The sequence below is a fragment of the Pelodiscus sinensis genome, chromosome 8 (genome assembly GCF_049634645.1).
Source record: "Pelodiscus sinensis isolate JC-2024 chromosome 8, ASM4963464v1, whole genome shotgun sequence".
Taxonomy (NCBI): domain Eukaryota; kingdom Metazoa; phylum Chordata; order Testudines; family Trionychidae; genus Pelodiscus; species Pelodiscus sinensis.
In genome coordinates, this window is record NC_134718.1 from 65,231,362 (window position 1) to 65,252,487 (window position 21,126).

The 21,126-nt window shown below is 42.5% G+C and overlaps 1 protein-coding gene across 1 annotated transcript in view; it reads right to left on the bottom strand.

Moving 5' to 3' along the window:
- Positions 1–21,126, bottom strand: part of VTI1A (vesicle transport through interaction with t-SNAREs 1A) — a 444,836-nt gene that overhangs the window by 5,139 nt on the left and 418,571 nt on the right. The gene's annotated exons all lie outside the window — the stretch shown is intronic.

Consider the following 21,126-nt stretch of genomic DNA (forward strand, 5'->3'; position numbering starts at 1 on the left):
GACAGATACCGGTGAGCTAACGCTATCTGGAGTGACTGTGGCATGATAGCTCATGTGGTAGACACTTTGAGAGTGAAGAACACCCAGCAGCTGGCAGGACTGGACCCGAAGGTTTCCATGTCTGAGCAATTAGGCATTGATACACTTCCACCGTTGAGACATGCTGCATCAGCCGTCAGCTGCAGCTAATGAAAAACAGACAGACAACAAGCTCCCAAATAAACAAACAACCCAAAGCCATCGATAGCCTTGGCAGCACTTGATTTTTATTTTGTAATAACTTTGACAGATCATATCAGTGCTTATTTTAAAACCTTTTCGTTTGTCTTTTCTTTTATTGATTTACATTTTCACAGTTGTGGGAAATAACAAAGGGGTGCTGAGAAGGGCCAGGCAATTATTTCATAACCGTAGAGAAACAAAAAGTTAAAGTTTTATAACCATCCCAACACAAATTGTTAGCGTCACACATCAGAATATACAAAGTAAATAGCCTTAAATCAAACTCTAACAAGTTCTCGAGCAGCCTTTTCCTTACTTTTCCTCTCTGTAAATTTTCACTTTTATTGATGGAAATATTTTACATTGGTTTGGGTATGGTGAAATCAATGTTTGTTGACATTTACCAATGAAAATCATATCCATCTATGCCTCAATATAGTCTACCCTTTATGCTAGGGACATATGATGTGCCCAGAGATCCTATTTTATCTAAAAGGTATTGTGCTCACAGACCTTGGGCCATATAAGGCCTTAATGCTGAAATCTATGAGATTCTCTCCACTCACACAACTAGGTAACTCATTATAATTGACTTTTATGTTTGTATGACATGGTGACAGCATAGATGACAAGCTCATAGGGACAAGGATCATGTCTGGTTATGTGTGCCTGTACAATGCTAACCACAGAAACCTGATCCCTGAGTGGGCTTTCTGGTGCTAGCACAAAACAAATAAATACAGGTTGAACCTCTCTAGCTCAGCACCCCTGGGACCTGACTGGTGCCAAACCAGAGAATTTGCCAAACCACAGGAGGTCAGTATTGTCTAGCAGCATTACTAACACGTCCATAGCTTACTGGGCTGTTAGAGGACATTTAGGGGTGAATTAGAGCTAAGTAACATCATAGAACACTGAGAGCCAGGACCGGTGGCTATAACAAACTTTATGGGACCGCGGGAAACATGGTCATACCCGTGATAAATGGACATCCAGCTAACTAAAATCATGCCAGACCATAGATTGCCAGACTGGAAAGGTTCAACCTGTACAAATAGCTTTCTAAGGCCAGAATGACCAGCATGGATTGTGTCTGACCTGCTGTACAACACACCCCAAAGAATTTCAATAAGTGGTTCTTGTATCAAGCTCACGACATCTGCTTGAGCTAGATAATATTTCTTTAAAAGAGTCTACTCTTGATTTAAAGACCTCCAATGATGGAAAATCCATCTGAACCCTGGGTATGTTGTTTACAACTAAATATTTTGTGCCTAATTTCTAGTTTGAATTTGTCTAGCTTCAACTTCCAAGCCAATAATAATATAGTATTTTACATATCTTTCATCCTGAATGTTTCCAGTTAGAAAGCTCCAGTCCCCCGCAACTTGTTGTACATGGACAAAACCTTGCGCTTTCATGGAGTTGAGCATGAACATTATTCTAATGGGATGTTAGTTTCCCCATAAAGGTTTAAAATACCCTGAAAATTGTTTTTTCAGGGTCTCTCTCTTTCAGTTTTGTATTATCTATAAAGAATTATTGAACATTGTTTTGTTTGCTTTTTAAGATTATTTTTCTTGCTGGTTTGTCACCAAATATTGGGAATGCTAAATTTGGCTCTTCCTAGTTTAAGTGGCAGAGGGTTTTTAGATTTTTTTATATTATGGCCCACATCTTCATGGAGAGATTGTGTTTGGGACTGAGCTCTCTTATTCAGAAACATAAAAACCACTTCTCCTACAATTTGAGATCGTATAATATTTCTGTGGCAGCAACAGGTGTTGAGTATATGGGAAAAATAACATTGGAAAACATTACAATAGGTGTTTCAGTAGCCATTAGAATAGGCAATTTCCCAACCAGGTACTCTCACCTTCTCATGTCTGTTGGAGATGAGCCACATCCTCTCTGAGGGTATGTCTAGACTACATGCCTCTGCCGACAGAGGCATGTAAATTAGACTATCTGACATAGTCAATGAAGCGGGGATTTAAATATCCCTCGCTTCATTAAAATAAAAATGGCCGCCGCGCTGTGCCAGTTCAGCTGATAGTCGGCACAACGCGGTAGTCAAGACAGGGATCGGTCGGCAAGGAAAGCCTTTGCCAACCAATCCCTTAGGCCTCGTGAAACGAGGTTTACAGGATCAGTTGGCAAAGGCTTTCCTTGCCGACCGATCTGCGTCTTGACTGCCGTGTTGTGCCGACGATCAGCTGAGCCGGCACAGTGGTGTCCATTTTTATTTTAATGAAGCAGGGGATATTTAAATCTCTGCTTCATTGACTATGTCGGGTAGTCTAAATTACATGCCTCTGTCAGCAGAAATATGTAGTCTAGACATACCCTGATTTAGTTAGCACTGATGTCGCACTCTCATCTCTGTATCCTTTTTTCTTTTCTCTTCAGCACCTGAGGTAGTAAGTTGTAGCTCATGAAAGCTTATGCCTTAATACCCCAATAAATTCATTAGTCTTTAAAGTGCCACCAGACTCATTTTCCATTAGAAAATTAGTTTGCTGTCTTTATCTCTTTTTTAACTCTTCATTTTTTCTTCCCCTCCTACCAGTTCTATTACTGTATCATGCAAACAAGAAGGATACAAAACCTCATGTGACTACCCAGCTATCTGTAGACTACAAGGGATCTATTGCGCACCCTTTGGGAATCTTTATGTTGGATCTAATTCTATCTAATTCATTCACTGTCTAGTAAGATCTAGCAGTCACAGCACTGGACTGGCACACAGAAAAGCTGGATTCTATTCTTCTCTCTGCTACTGCATGATCTTGAGCAAGTCACTTCACCACCCTTTGCCTCACTTTCTCCATCTGTATAATGGGGGCAACGATACTGACCTCTTTTTTTAAAGTGCTTTGAGATCTACAATGAAAAGTGTTACAGGTTGAACCTCTCCAATCTGGCACCGTCGGGACTGGATCAGTGCCAAATCAGAGAATTTGACAGACCATAGGAGGTCAATATTGTCAAGCAGCATTACCAACACTTCTCCTGCTTAGTGGACTCTTAGAAAACATTTAGGAGAATTAGAGCTAAATAACAGCACCAGAACACTGAGATCCGGGACTGATGGCTGTAAACAAACTTTATGGGACATCCCGGACCATGGATGGTGTTGGATTAGAAAGGAACAACCTGTATGTAAAAGCCAGCTAATTTTATTAATGTAGAGAAGGCAAGTTGTACACATTATAAAATACACTTCAAATTGACAAGTTAGCACATACTAATGCACAAATTTTCCTTATCTATGGTAGGGATTCAGGACTAGCCAGCTAACAAGTTCTAAAAAGTGAAGTGTATCTTGTCTAAACTTATAGTGAAATGTTTATTGTGAACTCTCACTTCTTAAATAGAGGAGCATGGATCTGGAATCTTATATCAAGATGTAATCTCAAGCACACATTCATGAGGCTGAAGATTAATAGGTATTCATCAAAGCACACAAAACCCAATGGAGATTTTAAACAGCTGACTAAAATTCCCTTCCATTCTTAGTTGCTCAACTATCCATCACCTAACTTTTGTGATGTCATAATCTTACTGATTCGTTAATTACAATAGAATCATCCATGACATAAGATAAAGTGCTGAAACAAAATAAGTAGAAAAATGACTTTGACAAAAATCTTTCAGCTTCCTTTGTATATAATAAATAAGAAAAACATGCAAAAATTACTACTTTTTTTGTTTTGTTTTGCAGGTCACCTTTAAAACTAAACCTGATACACCTTCAAAATTCATGCTGGTAAAGAACTGATGTCCAAAGATTTCTGATGAAGGCATTCAGGCTATACGTAACAAAACATACATTAACTTCCTGTTTGGGAGATCCCCAATAATCACTTAATGTAATCATTAAACTCTACAGCCCATAATTCTTAATTTTCACCTTCCTAAGTAAATATCTGTTTAGAGAATGTGGTGGTTCATGTGCAGCTCTAGAAGTCCAGTGTTCAATTCCTGTCTCTGCCAATGACTTCCTGTATTCCCTTGGGAAAGTCAGTTAACCTGTTTGCACCTCTATTTCCACATCTGTAAAATGGGGATATCACCACTTCTTGTCCAATTTAAAGAGGAGTCTATACTCATGCCTGGTCTACACCAGGAAATTAAGTTGATACAATTATGGGGATCAAGGGTTTGAAAAATGACACAATTAAATCAACCTAACCCTGCATGGGGATAGCACTGAATCAATTCTCCTACAACTTTAACTACAATGTATTACTTCTCAAGGTGGTGGAATACCTATGGCTGTAGCAGAAACCTTCCCATCAATAGTGTCTTCACAGAAGCGCAAGTGTAGACAACTCTTGAGTGCTTTCAGATGCTCAGACAAAATGAACAACTGAAATGTAAAATATTATTAATATAGCATGATATTGCAAAGGAAGCATATTATACAGTGCCACCATCTTTTGCTATAATTCTTGGGTTCTGAAAAATAGTTTATTTGCAATAGACAGTTCTTAATCTTTTTCACAATTTTGTCCCCTGGTATCTTCAAGCTGATATCGAAAGTGCTACTGCACAAGGAGTAGAGCTAGGAACAATGATGATATATGTTGAAGGCAGCACTACAAATGTATGTAGGACATCTAAATATGACGCTATGCATTAGAAAATACTGTATAATTTAGCCCCAGGTGTAACAATCTTAATCTCTCTCTTAATTTGATAAAGCCAAATCAGCTTTTCTCCAGTGGCGTACAAAAGAAGAAAGAATCTTACAGCAGGGTCTGGAGGAGACGGAGTGAATTATTTTTTTAAGGAAGAGGAATAATATGGTGTTCTCACGTATCAGCAAAATATTGGCAATAGATATCTGTGCAGTTGCTGAGCTTTTGTGGTCTGGGACTAGGAGACTTGAATATTTTTAAAGGAGCTGTCGCAAAGTGCATCAATCTGGCATGTACTGGCGCCAGATATCTATTTGCCAGGAACTGGAGGGAAAAGCATCTCAGTAGGCGTACCATCGAGGAAGGGTGGACATTGCTTTGATTCAAGAAAGCCTTGGCACAGACATCTTCCTGGATGTGGATAACATAATGGACTTTGGGGAACATATTAAGTCACACCCCCTGCGGCTTTGTCACAGCCCTGGATGTGAGTTGTATAATTCTGGATTGATATGTTAAGGACTGGAATGATGACTGTCGGCTTGTTTTCCAGCATCTGAGTAATGTGATTTTTTTTCTTTGAGATTCATGGCCAGTTGCGCTGTGATATGCAAGGGGGGGGGGGGGGGGGGGGGTGGATCTTGCAGCCTTCAAATACCAATATAAATTAAAAGCAAGTGAGATGGAGAGTGGCAGGGTTACACTTCATTGAATGCTCTAGAACAAAGTCACACATGAAGGCCTGGCTTCCATATTCTCCCTGTTTATTTACAGGCCTCAAGCATGCCAGTTTTCAGGACAGAGTGATCTGTGCAGCAGCTTCAAATGAACCTATTCAAGTGTGCTCTAAAATAGAAATAAACTGGGCGCTGGGCTGAGAGCCCCTATTCAGACACAGAGAAACAGTTTCCAAAAGTTCATTTCCCATTCCCAGGGAGAAAGTTTCTTCATTAAGCTCTGGTCTGGTGGGTTATGGTTTGTTTCTTTCAGAGCTCATGTATCAAAGATTAGATATGGGCTTATTTTCAATATCATCCAGCGTGGGTTCAATGCTAGTGGTGAACAATGGCAGGTTTTCACAAATAGGGCACTGCATAATGGTGCCATTGACTGCATAATTATTTAATTTTAGTATCATACAGTCTTGCTCGATAGGGAGTTTTGGATAGAATCATGGGGTTGGAAGAGACCTCAGGAGGGCATTGAGTTCAACCCCCTGCCCAAAGCAGGACCAACCCCAACTAAATCATCCCAGCCAGGGCTTTGTTTAGCAGGGACCTAAAAACCTCTAGGGATGGAGATTCCACGACCTCCCCAGGTAACACATTTCAGTGCTTCACCACCCTCCTAGGGAAATAATTTTTCCTAATATCCAACCTAGACCTTCCCCACTGTAACCTTAGACCATTGTTCCTTGTTCTGCCATTCGTCACTACTGAGAACAGCCTCTCTCCATCCTCGTTGGAATTCCCCTTCAGGAAGATGAAGGCTGCTATCAAATCCCCCCTCACTCGTCTCTTCTGTAGACTAAATAACCCTAAATCCCTCAGTCTCTTCTCGTAGGTCATGTGCTCCAGCCCCCTCATCATTTTGGTTGCCCTCTGCAGGGCTTTCTCTAATGTGTCCACATCCTTTCTGTAGTGGTGGCCTCCGGAATTGGATGCAACACTCCAGATGTGGCCTCACCAGTGCCGGTTAAATGAAATCCAGTTCCATCATGCACCTTAGCACTGAATGATGGGCAAAGATCATCTTGAAATGGTAACGTGCTTGGGAATACTCATTCTTTAGCCAAACCTTCATAGCATGGATCATAACTTAATTGCTCTCTGTAATGGATGCTACTCCTCCCATTCATGACAGCCTGGGTCCAAAACCTCCCATTCCCAGTCCTACAACAACCCTGTGGTCAACGATATCACTTGCTTCACTGGAAAATAACATTTGAAAAATACCAATGTTTTTTAATTGTGATGCTTGGTCCTTTTTTTTGCACCAAGTTTGCAACAAAGAGCTCACCTTCTTGGAAAAACAGCTAGAAGCCCAGCGCTTGATGGGAATTGATTCACAGATCCCCAGGTCTACAGACCTTTGTGAAGACACTAATGATTTATCAGAAAGGCAGGAAAGGTATATGTTTCCAGCTGAAATTTGAAAAGAGCGGACTGAGATGGAATGATACAGGAAGGTTTTTCTGGATAGCAAGAGCTACTCAGAAGACCAACATTGGCAAGATTTTATTAAGGGAGAGTCATAACACCAGACCATCATGCACAGAGTGGAAAAGGGCATCTGGTATTACAGTGAGTATGATCCAGACAGGTTTGATTTTCCTGTTGTCCTAGCATTGTAGAATATTCCCTGCAGGGCTAAAATCAAAGGCTAACATTTCAAAACCAAACTGATGCTGCACTTCCTATCTTAGACCAACAGTCAAAAAGTCATGAGCACAATTAATTCCAGGTACTAAAGATCACATCTAGATTCCTAATTACAAAATAGGTGGTAGATGTATACTTTGTCACCTTTGTCTAATAACCTACCATTGTTTGTGGGAAGAAAAATCTGAGGCAGATTGAGGCTCCTTTTACATTGTGACTCTGAAAGGGTATGTCTACACTACCCCCCCTAGTTCGAACTAGGGAGGGTAATGTAGTCATACAGAGTTGCAAATGAAGCCCGGGATTTGAATTTCCCGGGCTTCATTTGCATAAAGCCGGCCGGCGCCATTTTTAAATGCCGGCTAGTTCGGACTGTGTGCCGTGCGGCTACATGCGGCACGAACTAGCTAGTTCGGATTAGGATTCCTAATCCGAACTAGCTGTACACCTCGTGGAAGCCTAATCCGAACTAGCTAGTTCATGCCGCGCGGCACGCAGTCCGAACTAGCCGGCATTTAAAAATGGCGCCGGCCGGCTTTATGCAAATGAAGCCCGGGAAATTCAAATCCTGGGCTTCATTTGCAACTCCGTATGACTACATTACCCCCCCTAGTTCGAACTAGGGGGGTAGTGTAGCTATACCCAAAGTCTCTTCGGGTGCATCTACACTGCACCCTTAGCATCTACTCTGTACCCTGAACTTGAAATAACCTACGCAATTTGAGCTATGCAAATTGCATAGCTTATTTCGAGTTAATTTTGAAATAAACTGCTATTCTGACAGGTCCCTTAATCATCATGGAACGAGGTTTGTAGGGACACCAGAATTGCAAGTCCGTTAAATTTTGAAATAATGGGCTTGTTCAAAAGATGCAGAATAGCTATTTTGGGATACTGGAAGTATCCAAAATAGTGCCGCTGTATGGACATACCCTTCTTGTCTTTTGCTATTTCTGCCATTTGGCTGTCTGACATGGCTGGTGCGCAACATTCAACTTGGTCCAATGGCTTTTCATGGCTCACTCACCCATTGGACTGGACAAAGAAGAACTAAATTCCTATAGAACTGGAAAAAATGTCTTTAGCTACAACTTCTCAAATCCCTGGATTTTTTAAAAAAAATAGGCTGTTTTGTGTCCTATCCACTCGTAGGATCACAAGCAGAAAGCTCCAAATAGGCTTTCTTGGCATTGTTTGGAATTGTCCTGGAAAGGATGTCTAGTGAGTTGGACAATCCTTCCCTCTACACATTATGCAGCGATTGAGAAAGGCAAGCATTTTCTAGGAGGGAACAGCATCCAGGCGGTCTTTAGAAAGATTACCTTTCTGGCAATTAAAATGAATTCCTGACTTTGGTGCAGGACCTCCTGCATGCAGTAATAGCTCTTTAAAAACCATTATGTCAAAATATTCTCCTAAGCTTTCTACAAGCATAACATTTAATTTTAAGCCTAAAAATACAGATCAGCAATGTGTCTGGGGAAGGAAATGCTACAATCCTTTTGCTTTTCTCTTCCCCGGCCATTAAATTGCAGGTCTCCCCCCCCCCCCCCCCCCCCCCCCCCCACACACACACACACACACAGTTTAAGGCCAAGGGCTGGTCTATACTGCCAGTTAGTTAGAACCAAGCCTGAATACCATTCCACATGTGATTTGAATAGGAGAGCCACATCAGTGCATAGCAGCAGGACCTAGCTTTTGTTTCGTCGTCCATTGGGATAGGAGCTCAAGACAGGCTCTTGCTGCAAACTGGCAGTGAGACATCAGAATCTTTCACCTCTAGGTCTCTGGTTTAAATGCAGCCTGGGCCAGTGGTGGCCAGCTATAGACCTCAGCTAAGATCAGGCCCTTTGGACAGGAGCTGTCCAAACACATGACGACAAAGAATCCCTGTCTTCCAAAGAACTTACAGGCTAGATAGACAAGACAGACCTTGTGTGGTAGGGGAAACAGAGGCACAGAGAGATGAACTGACAAGCCCAAGATCACACAGGGGATCAGCAACAGAGCTGAGGATAAACTTGGGTCTCTCAGCTCTCCACTTAGCCTCTAAATCACTCTGTCTCATGGACAGGAACAGGAAGCTTAGACTAGTGCTGAATCTGTTTGTGGATAGACACAAAACTTCAGGATTGTCGACCTGGCAGGTTTTATTTTATTTTTTTTAATAAGGTGTATAATGTGAGACAATGTGCTTGACAGATGAAATACATTAACGAGTACATTAATGGATGATAATGTATACAGAAGATCAATGTATCACACCATTTGCATGTAAGTTTGTTTAGTGTATTATCTTTGACACCAGGGAAGAATCAGAGATCAAGAGAAGCAGTGTAACCCAATTTCATATGTTTTGTTGGATCTTCGAACAAAAGCAGATGAAATATTGAGTATACATTAAGCAACTGCAGCATGAGGAGCATCCATATGCCACCCAATACTTGAATGGCTTATTTTGTCAGATTGTTCCTTCCCTTCTACGGCTGAATTTGTTAAACCATTTAAGCATTCAGCCAACAGAAGAATTTGTGGCTCTCTCTTTAGGATTAAAAATGAGTAGTTCTGTGGCACTTAAGAGATTAACAAAAATATCTATAGTATCATGAGTTTTCGTGGGCAAAACCCACTTTCTCAGATGAGCTGGAGAGGAATAACAGGAACCCAGAAATTTATAACAGAAAAAGGGGGGGGGGGGGGGGAAGATACCTGTCAATTGTAGGACTGATGACAGGTATCTTTTTTTCTTCCCCTTCTTTTTCTGTTATACATTTCCGGGTTCCTGTTATTCCTCTCCAGCTCATCTGAGGAAGTGGGTTTTACCCACGAAAGCTTATGATACTAGAGCTATATTTGTTAGTCTCTCAAGTGCCACAGGACAGCTTGTTGTTTTTAAAGTTATAGACTAACACAGCTCCCCTGCTGAGACTATTGAGGATTACACATTCCCCTCCGAGGAGGGCCACCAAAGTTGGTTTGACGGAGTTTTCTGAGGTCCAGAGTTTATCCAGACAATCCAGGCCAAGATTTTCATAAGTCAAAGTCCAATACCAGACTTCTTAATGACTGACCTTGTTTTCAGAAGTGCAGCGGACCAACTGAAGTCAGTGGAACTTGTTGGATGGCCAACACGTGGGAAAATCGGACCGCTCATTCGTATGCTATAGCCTGAGGGTTACCAAAGCACCAACATTTCACTGCAAATCAATGAGACTTGGGCTTCTAAGTCACATATTTGCTTTTAAAAAATTACTTCAGAAACCTTTAAATCTTTGCCCAAAAGCCCATGATCTACAAGAAAGGTATATAATGACGTGAATTCAGAGGCCATGTGGGCTACAAGAACTCATGAGGCCAGCCAGATGCACCATAATCCACTCCGGTTTTTAGGAAGAGCGTTTTTTTTTTCAAAAAAGGTTTTTTTTTCCTGAAAAACCCATGCCCAGACTACTTTCACTTTTGAAAGACCCACTTTCCAAAATGCGATCGGAAGAAAATATGTAAATTAGCACCGAATTTGCATATCTCCTTTCGGGGAAAAAAAACGTAGTTTAGATGTGCCCTAAGAGTGAACAGTGCTTCCAGGATGCGGTGCCCCATATACAAAGCTGCATCTTGATGGCACAAATGACCCCCATCCCCTACGCGTTCACGCGCACGTGCACGCACACACACACACACACAAAACCAGCCTCCAAACTTTTTCGAGTTCACCCATTTCAGTCAAAAGCTTTTAGAAATAAAGTCAAGATTGAAGCACCAAAGGCAGGACAAATACCCTCAGAAAAAGAACAGAATCAGGAGTCAGAAAGCTGTAGTCCACACCCCCATATTATATTTCTTGAGCCTCAAAACTATGGTTCCTTAATGAGGTAAAACATCAGATTACGAAGGACTTTTTTAATGAGAATTCAGGGACATTTCTGGGTTAGTTGAGAAGTATGAAAGTATTTAACCTCAGTTCAGTGGACTGCCCTTCATTAGCATTTTCCTTCTCCTGCCACGCAGGCAACAGTGCCTTCTCAACCATTTGGTACGTGCAACTGGTTTCAGCCAGTGTGTGCATTAGAGAATACAAATCAGTCATTGGGTTTATTTCTTGGGACTGAAGGATTTTTATCAGACGTGTATCTCTGTATCCTTGTGGGAGAGCCTTATTTAAGCCAATGGGCTCTTTGGCTAAAATATAGCCATTTGCCCAACCTGACAGAAGTAAATACAATCTCACCCTTCTCAAATATTAGTGATAGGATTCAAGTCCATTCGGAAGACAATACAACAGGGTTGCATGACATGACATAAGAACGGCTGTACTGGGTTAGATCAAAGATCCATCTAACCTAGGATTTCCAGGCAGCTGTGAGGGCTGTGAGGAAGAAGTGGGAGGTTAGAGTAGCATGCTCCAGATGATGCTATGGGCTGACTGTCCCAATTGTGTCCCTTCCGCCCCAAATCATGCCCCTTTTGGGAGCACAGCGCCATCCCCTCCTTGTTCATGGGCCTGGCGAGATTGTCAGAGTCGCTGTATATTGTCTATCATCCTGAAGGTACACACATGTTGAACATGATTCTCCAGGCACCAATTGTCCCAGTGAAATGCAGTCCCCTGTATGGTAGAGGATAACATCATGCATAGAATTAGAAATGTCCATTTTGCACATGAGGGCAAAGCTTTATATTTATGAAATCAGCCATGGGATTTTCATACCACTGCAGAACAGACCAGGTTCACTCCGGAGACTGCACTCCGTAAACTGCTTTGGGCTGAACTTCTGAGTTGGGAAGAATGAGAAGAGGGAAAGTCCATGCATGGATATGGCCCTTTGATTCCAGGGAGCTGGCAGCTCAAGCCTAAACCAGAGCTACTCAACTTTGAAAGCCCCGCGGGCCACAATGATATTCACAACACATGTTGAGGACCACAACTTAAGTGTGGTTGCATATACATGCAAATAAATATATGCAAATAGCATCCATCACACTAACGGACATGAATACAAAGCACTTCCCACAATGCCCCAGCACTCCCGGTACCTCTTCCTTGGGGGCTAGAAATGCCAACACTCTCTACCCATCTGTTCCAGCCAGCCTCTCTGCTTGCATCTTTCAGTGCTCAACACACCTGGGAGATGTCTCGCCATTGTGAAGTGTGTTCCCAGTGGAGGCCATGTTCGAAGGATCCCGCCTGCGGGCCATGTGTTGAGCCAAACTGCACCGTGGGTCGCAAACAAACGGGCCGCATGTGTCCCACTGTGTTGAGTAGCCCTGATCTAAACCATTGCTCCTGATGGTAGGACACATGATCCTGTGTGTGACAGTAAGTACACTGAACATGGGTCCTTTAAAAAAAAGAAAGTGTACTAAACTGCATCCATGAGCCAAAATGCATCTATTAAGAGTCCAGAGTTGTATCGGGATGTACTGTATCTCGTACATTGAGAAGCACACTGAGTATTTTCACACTTGGACACACCAGGAACATTCAGCCTCAGTTGAGCAGTTAAGAGAGAAAGAATGTCCATTAGGGGGAAGGATCTTAGAAATGCAGGTTCTCATAGATTGAACTAATGTTCTATGACATTTAAATCTCGCTAGTGCCTTTACACTTAAGGACATCAGAGCATTTTACAAACAGGGATTAACTAAGCTTCACAATACTTGATTGGCCAGGAATATTGTGTGAGACCCTGGTCTTGTTGAAGTTAATGGGAGGTTTGTGTTTGACTATAATGGAGCCAGGATTTCACCCATTACAGTTGCCAGTGAACTGTGGATTAAGCCAATGTCACTCCTTCATTTGAATGAATGTTTAACAACAGATCTTAGGGATGATCGAGGGACGAATCTGGAGCACAAGACAGCCGAAACATTAAGCTCAGACTTGAACCAAAACTGCAGAAACCCATAGGATTTGGTGAAACAGCAAGTGAGTACTGTATATCAGAAAGACAAAGGCTGTCAGCCGGGGCTAGACTTACAGGAAGAGAAGAACCCAGTGGGAAGCCTGTTTGCGTATTGGTTATCAGAGCTAGAAGCTGTACTGGAGTCTTGAATATGTACAATACTACTTACAGGTGGGAGGAATTCCAGCATGATGTAAAAAAAACCTCAAGTATTTTGGTCTGTTTGCTTATTTGATGTCTTTGTATTGTTTAGTAGCCCAGAGTTATCCCTCTGTTTTTCAGTAGTCGTGCTGTTTGTTACCCAGTTTTCCACCAAAAACTTCCGGGCAGTGTACAACAAACTTACCTTAAAAAAAAGAGACCAGGAAAAAAAACTCTGAAGGAAATGTGTCAAGGAGGACACTGGCTTAATTAGTGCCACCTGCTCCTTCACTGATGCATCCAGAATGGTACAAAATGAGACACTGTGAGACTGTGTCTTAGCACCTTTTAGCACAGGGCTACTCAACTTTGGAAGCCCTGAGAGCCACAATGATGCTCACAGCACATGCCAAGGCCTGCTACTTAAGTTTGGTTGAATATACATGCAAATATATATGCAAATAGCTTCTTTCACACTGACGGGCATGAATACAAAGTTTAAGGCAAGACTACACAACACACAGGCCCCATTTAAGTCAGTTCTGCAGATATTAATAAAACATAATATTTATCCCATTTCCACCCACATGGCAGCATTTTTAATGAGCAATGACCGTCCAGGAATTTAAATACTAAAACACATATCAACCCAAAATGCACCATAAACCCAAACCACGCCATGGGCCGCAAACAAACAGGGTGTGTGTTGAGTAGCCCTGTTTTTGCAGAATGCTTGCAGAAGTAGTTTTAAAGCGCTTTGTTCATTTAAACAGGCATTCTCATGCTAAGCGACACACAAAAGGGAGAGTGGTCTTTTAGCTATTCATTATCTTGCTGCTTACTGACTGTAGAAAAATTATGAACTAACTTCAAAGGGAGTTGTTTATTAACACAATGCAAAGGTTTTGGCGTGACAGCTTGGCAACATCACTGGATCCCGATCTCACTAGCCTATAAACTCAACCTCTCCCCCAAAATCACAGGTTAAAGCAGTCCTTCCCACTAGCTGAGCATTTGAGCACCTTTCTTGCATTTCCCTGTTGCCTTCAGACTGCTAATAAACTTGATATGACCTTTCTTGCAAGACTGTTTAAGAACTCTCCAGCTATGTCTACACTGCCAGTTTTTGCAGCAGAAAATATGCTAATGAGGGACTCGTTTGCATGAGTCACGATCTCATTTGTATATTTTCTGCCGATCCATTTTTGCGCAAAAACAAGTGGTGTGGACGTTGCGTTTTTGCGCAAAAACCCCTTTTTGCGCAAGATTGGTATACTGCCTTTTTGAGGCATAAGGATCTTGTGCAAAAAACCCTTTCTGCACAAAAAGGAAATGTCTACATTGCTTGCTTTTGCACAAAACCCCCTAGCGCAACAACGGATCAGCAGAAAACATGCAAATGAGATTGTGACTCATGGAAAGGAGTCCATCGTTAGCATATTTTCGGCTGCAAAAACTGGCAGTGTAGACATATCCTCCCAATGCTGACTCTCTCTCATATCAACCTCAACTTTTACCTTAAAAACAGTGCAGGTTTCTGGCACTGCTATGAAGAAGCTATGAATTATGACCTTCAACAAGGAGGACAGTTCATGTGGAAAGAAGACAGCAATGGATCAGCTAAATGGGTTGCAGAGTCATAAGCAATTCTGTGTGTGTGTGTGTGTGCGCCACATATTTTTCTACATACTGTGACATATGGTGATTCATTGAACGCTAGTAATTGATAAGCTGTATTCAGAGCTTGTAGAATGTGGTGGTGTTTCAAAGCCAACCTATATTGCTTCAAGTTCTTTTACATTCTGCAGTGATTGTTCTGGCTCATTTTGTGTACCATGTCTAGACCAGTATATAATGGTAGTTTCACTGTTTTCAAAATGACTACCGTACTCACCTGCTTACGGTTAAGCTTATGATTAGGTGTTTTGCTGGATCACAGCCTCACACACTACATTTTGTAGGACTGAGCAATAAAAAGAATTTATGTATTGACATGCGTTTGGGATGGCTGCTTTACTCCCAAGCTATACTAGTCAGCCCAAACAAGAGTAAATAATCCCTTCTTCCACACAAACATGCTGGAGAGAGGGGTTTAGGTTTTTGTAGTAAATATTGATTTTTTTCCCCCATCTCTTTCCACCATGAAGCAGGGTTGCTTTAGGGCTACAAGTACAACTATATTGGATTTCAACAGTGAATAACATTACAGTTTGGTAATTTAGACAACTCTTAAAATACCCTAAAATGATTTTACTGTGCATAATAAGGCTGCAGTTTTGGGGTCCCAAATTATAAGACTTTCCAGGTTCTAGAAGCAAGTCCCATGGGAAAATCAGGTGTCTTCCCTTTCGGACAATGTAAACACTTCAGGTTCATGCCTCTTAAACCCATGGGTGATTGGTGCAGCTGGGACGGGAGGAGGCAGGCCCTCAGCCCCACCCCCTCTGCTGAGACCCCGCCCACCAAAGGGAAGAGGTGAGGCAGCATGACAAATGTACTGTCCCCCTGGGAGGAGACTGGGCAGCATGGTGAGCACACCACACCCGGGGAGGAGGTGGGGCAGTGCACCGAGCATGCCCCAGCCTCCCTGGAGCACTGGGGATGGGAAGAGGGTGTGCGTGGAGCACCAGGGGAGGGAAGGAGGCTGCACGGCATGCTTCCCGCAGCACCAGGAGAGGGAGGAGGCCGCACAATTCCAGCCTTCCCAGCCAGGAGCACAGGGAGGGCAGGCGCTGGGGTAGCAACACTCTGCTGCCAGAACGCCTACAGCAGGCATTCTGGGGGTGGAGCATGGGTGTGGCCATGCCTGAAGGTTTGAGAAGGCAAAGCCTTCCCCCGCCTCGGCTACTGGATGCCCATGGTTAAACCCATCATTCATCTAGGCCAAAATACGGCCAATTCTAAGTCTCAGCTAGGGGGGGAGCTGTGAAAATTCCATATAGAATGGGAAGTCAGACCTATATCTCTGGGAGAATGGCTAGGAAATGAGGTGTTTGAAGCTGTTCAGAGGTTTGTGAATGTTAGGCCTGCAACCACTTAAGCTGGGTCTACATTAGACCCAGAAGCTGGGCTAAGGTATGCAACTCCAGCTACATAGAATTCGTGGCTGGAGTCAGCTTACCTTAAGCAGAGCATGACGCCATCCCCACAGCAGGAGGCCAATGGGAGAAACTCTCTTGTCAGCTTCCCTTACTCCTCACAAGAGCAGGAGTACTGGCTGCCATTGGGGGTACCCTCTGAGTTTGATTTAGCGAGTCTTACTAGACTCGCTAAATTGAACTCTGGAAGATCGATTGTGGCAGCGCTGATCTTCCACAGAGCGAAGACAAGGATTTACACCCTTAATTTTCCTACTGCAGTTAGCCATTGACTTCAGTGGGACGGCTCACAGTAGTAAAAATAAGCACACACTAAGTGTTTGCAGGACAGGAGCCAAGGGTGGTGGTGAGGGGCGTGGACGGGATAAGGCTGGGTGTCATAGCTCAGCTCCCCCCACCCTAAACATGGTTCCAGCACCACTGCCAATGAAAGAGCTTCCCCATAATCCTACAGCACAGGTAATCCACCTCCCCAAAAAGCTGTGATGGGAGAAACTCTGTCATCTACCAGAGGTTAAGTCAGTATAAATGCGTTGCACAGGGGCGTAGGTTTTCTACAACCCTTGAGCAATGTAGTTCTCCTGACCTACGTGTGTGGTGTAGACCAGATCCCTGACTGGATTAGTTAGAGTGCAAGAGAGATGATCAAAGGTGCATCATAAATTGAAAAACCCAGTGCTAACCTTTATTTATCACTGGGGCCATGAGTCACCACTTGGATGTTGCCCCCACACACGTAAGGTCCATGTACATAACATAAACACATGAAGTACATGATAGTGCAGTACAGGTTTTTAGCAGCATGGTTTTAAGTTTGGTCCCACACTTATGTGGGTGAAGCAATGTGTGTATAGTGCTGCTCATAGCAAACGAGTGCTGATACAGTCATTACACCACACTCCACCATTTTGTATTTGTGCCACATGTGTTACAGAAAAACTGTACTGGGGTGCTTAAAAAAATTGACAAACTTTTTTTTTTTTTAAATCCCTCTGTTTGTAAAGCCAGGTGCCTTGGTTATCATGAGCTGGACTTTACTGGGCTCAGAAGGAGCCATGAAACTTTTGAAAAGTGATCTAAAATGTCTTGCTTATAGCCAAAAGCATTATGAATTTAGGCTGAGATTTTCAAAACTGTCTAAGGGTACTCTACACTAGCCCCCTAGTTGGAACTAGGGAGGCTAATGAGGGCGACTGAAATTGCAAATGAAGTGTGGGATTTAAATATCCCGCGTTTCATTAGCATATTCCTGGGCGGTCACCATTTTGGAAATTGACTAGCCTGGAATAACTGCTTGCGTCTACACACAGCAGTGAAATGGGAGTTCGAAGTAAAGCCCTTAATTGGAATTAGCTGTTAAACCTCATTCCAGGAGGAATAGCAGCTAATTTGAGTTAGGGCTTTACTTCGAACTCCCGTTTCACTGCCGCGTGTAGACGCGGGCAATTATCCTGGGCTAGTCAATTTCCAAAATGGCGACCGCCCAGGAACATGCTAATGAAGGATATTTAAATCCTGCGCCTCATTTGCAATTTCAGTCGCCCTCATTAGTCTCCCTAGTTCGAATTAGGGGGCTAGTGTAGATGTACCCTAAGGCTGCACAATTCTCATAGAAAATGAGTGGGAGTTCCACCCCAAGGAAAGTCTGAACATTTCACTGTTTTAATCCCACAGACAGAGACAAAAACCTTCAGGATCTCTATCAGACATCCTTAACCATTAAATACCACCTAGGGAAGTGAAGAAACAGGTTGACAGAGCCAGACCAGTGCCCAGGAATCTGCTTCTTCAAGACAGGCCCAACAAGTAAAATAACAGAACACCACGAGTCATCACCAACAGCCTCCGGCTTAAACCCCTCCAGCGCATCATTGACAATCTACAACCTATCCTGGAGAACAATCCCTCACTCTGACAGGCCTCAGGACACAGGCCAATCCTTGCCTACAGACAACCCCCTCATGGGAAGCAATTTCTTTCCAGCAGCCATACATTGCACCTTAGACACACTTACCCAGGAACCTACCCCTGCAATAAACCCCATTGCCAACTCTGTCCACACATCTATACTAGTGACACCATCGCAGGACCTAACTACATAAGCCGCCACATCAGAGGCTCGTACAACTGCACATCGTCTGAGGTGATCTATGCCATCGAGTGCCAGCAATGCCCCTCTGCCATGGGTACTGGCCAAACTGGACAGTCTCTCTGACAAAGGATTAATGGACACAAATCAGACATCAGGATTGGTAACACACGTAAACCTGTAGGGGAACATTTTAACCTGCCTGGTCACTCAATCATGGATTTAAGAGTAGCCATTCTTCTACAAATGAATTTCACAAGCCAAGTACAGGGCGGAATTGATCTTCATATGCAAATTTGACACTGTATCCCTTGGTCTGAACACAGATATTAACTGGATGGCTCATTATAAAACCAACTTTCCTTACATTTAACACCTCATTGGCATCAAAAGCTAAGTATGGGACACTTCCACTGGACTTCAAGGTGGCCCATGTGCCTAAACTATTTAGATACTTCTGAAAATGCCATCCCACAACTTGGCTTTTTAATGTATAGGAAAATTGTCAGTGACCTAGTAGTGAACCATGGCCATCTAGAACCTTGAACAGGTGTGATTCTAGTAGCATATTCTGCCCGTTGGTTGGATGGCAGCTTTTAAAGCTCAGGAGTTTAGAAGATTTAAATGAATTCTGGGGATATGAATTAAAGCTCATCCTTGTATCAATGAAGTCAATGGGAGTTTTGCAATTGATGTATAGGAGCAGGATCCGGCCTTAGTGAAGAGAAAGCAGGAGAAGAAGTCAAAGGTACATGATAACATTCATTATCACATGGATATTTATGGTGTTTAAGCACATTCTGTATATATTATTGCATGCTAGCTAATTTGCAAATGAAAAATGTCTATTTGCAATGAGTCATTTGACCATTAGTGAGACATTACTGTTTGTGAACCACGCATATGCACATGCGCACTCTAGCAAAAATGTGCTAATCGTCAAATGACTCATTGCAAATAAATAGCTTGTAGGCAATGTAATTAATAAAAGCAGCAAATAAATGAACAAAGTACTTGGGGCGGGGGAAAGGGAGCAGTGACATTTGTTAGTAAATGCACTTTGTTCATTTATTGGCCCTAGCTAGCTTAGATTTTAATTATTTATGATAATACTACTTCGTAATAGACTAGTAAATTTTCTAGCATTCATTCCAAAAGAGTAATGAAGTTTAGGGATCGCTGATCTCACTTCAGTACTGACTATTACGACCTTTGCTGAGAAGATAGGAGTTGGGGAAGAGGTATGTGGATTGTGTATGCTAATGATGGGGTGTGTGGATTAGCACAGTGCAAAGGTTCTAGTGACTGAATATAAACTTACCTATATGATGACCTCCAGGGCATGCTTAAAGCTCCTCTTTTCCCCTGAAATGTTTGAAAAAGAGGTGGGACTTTTTAGGGTGGTAAATTATTTGAAAAGTATTCTAACTTTTTATTTGCCTGTTTTGTTGGTGGGGTGGAATTGCTGCACTTTAGGCCTAAGGAAGGCAATTTTGGATAGTTGTATCCCAAGCTGAGGGTGCTTAGAATGAATGTGGCTGCATTTTTATTTTTGTATTTTGCCTCAGTCTTAATAAATAATGTAGTTGGTCTGTCCTCAAAACTACCGTCACCTACAAAAGGGAAAAAATCCCAACTTCTCTATGAACATAGGTGGCCAATGTATGATTTGTTGAGAATAGGCCTGCCGGACTGGATACCCTTCCTTTTGCTCCATTAGGGTCACATTTTTGAAAGAGTTCAAGGCCTGGTTTTCAAGTGTTCTGCACCCACAATTCAGAGCAGATTTTCAAACCTGTTCATATCCCCTTATCAGAGCTCTGTGTAAGCGCAAAAGCTTGTTTGTTCTCACCAAGGGTACGTCTCCACCGCTCGCTTATTTTGAAACAAGCTATTCTGGAATAGTTATTCCAAAATAGCTTTTTTCAAAGTAGCACATCTACACTGCAAGGAAGCCTCAAAATTAGTCTGAGGCAGGTTTCCCTAATGTGGATGTGCTACCTCAATTTAGAGCCCCAGGAGGCACTGGGGAGGAACAACTTAGAATGGCCCTGGTGAGGGGCTATTTCGAAATAGCAGCAGTGGAGCATCTATACATGCCTTATTTCAAAATAGCTATTTCAGAATATGCGTTATTCCTTGTAGAATGAGGTTTACAGATTTCAGAATAAGCCATCCATTATTTCAAAATTATTTCGAAATAATGGACTGACTGGGTAGACACTTGGATTATTATTTCGAAATAACAGTGAAGTGTACATGCACCCCAATAGATGTTGGTCCAATAAAAGACACTACCTCATAACCCCCTTGTTTCTTGGATTGATCAACATGGCTAAAACAGAGACAATATCACAGTTCTGTCTACGGTTATTTTTAAAACATGAGTGCCACATAGCCAATCTGTCAGTCTTACCCATGGATGTACACTTCTGCTAGGTCTGAAATGCGGTATAGACATAACAACAACATGAGTCTGAAACACCCTCAAAACATATGGGCTTGAGTAACTTGCAAGTAGGATGCTTGAGCCTAAGGAGGTGTGAAGAAACTGTGTCCAGAGACACCAGGAAATTTTGAAATCTATAAACCAACAAACCACCCGTTTAATTTTATTTTAGGTTAGTGGCATGGGGCTTAATGACT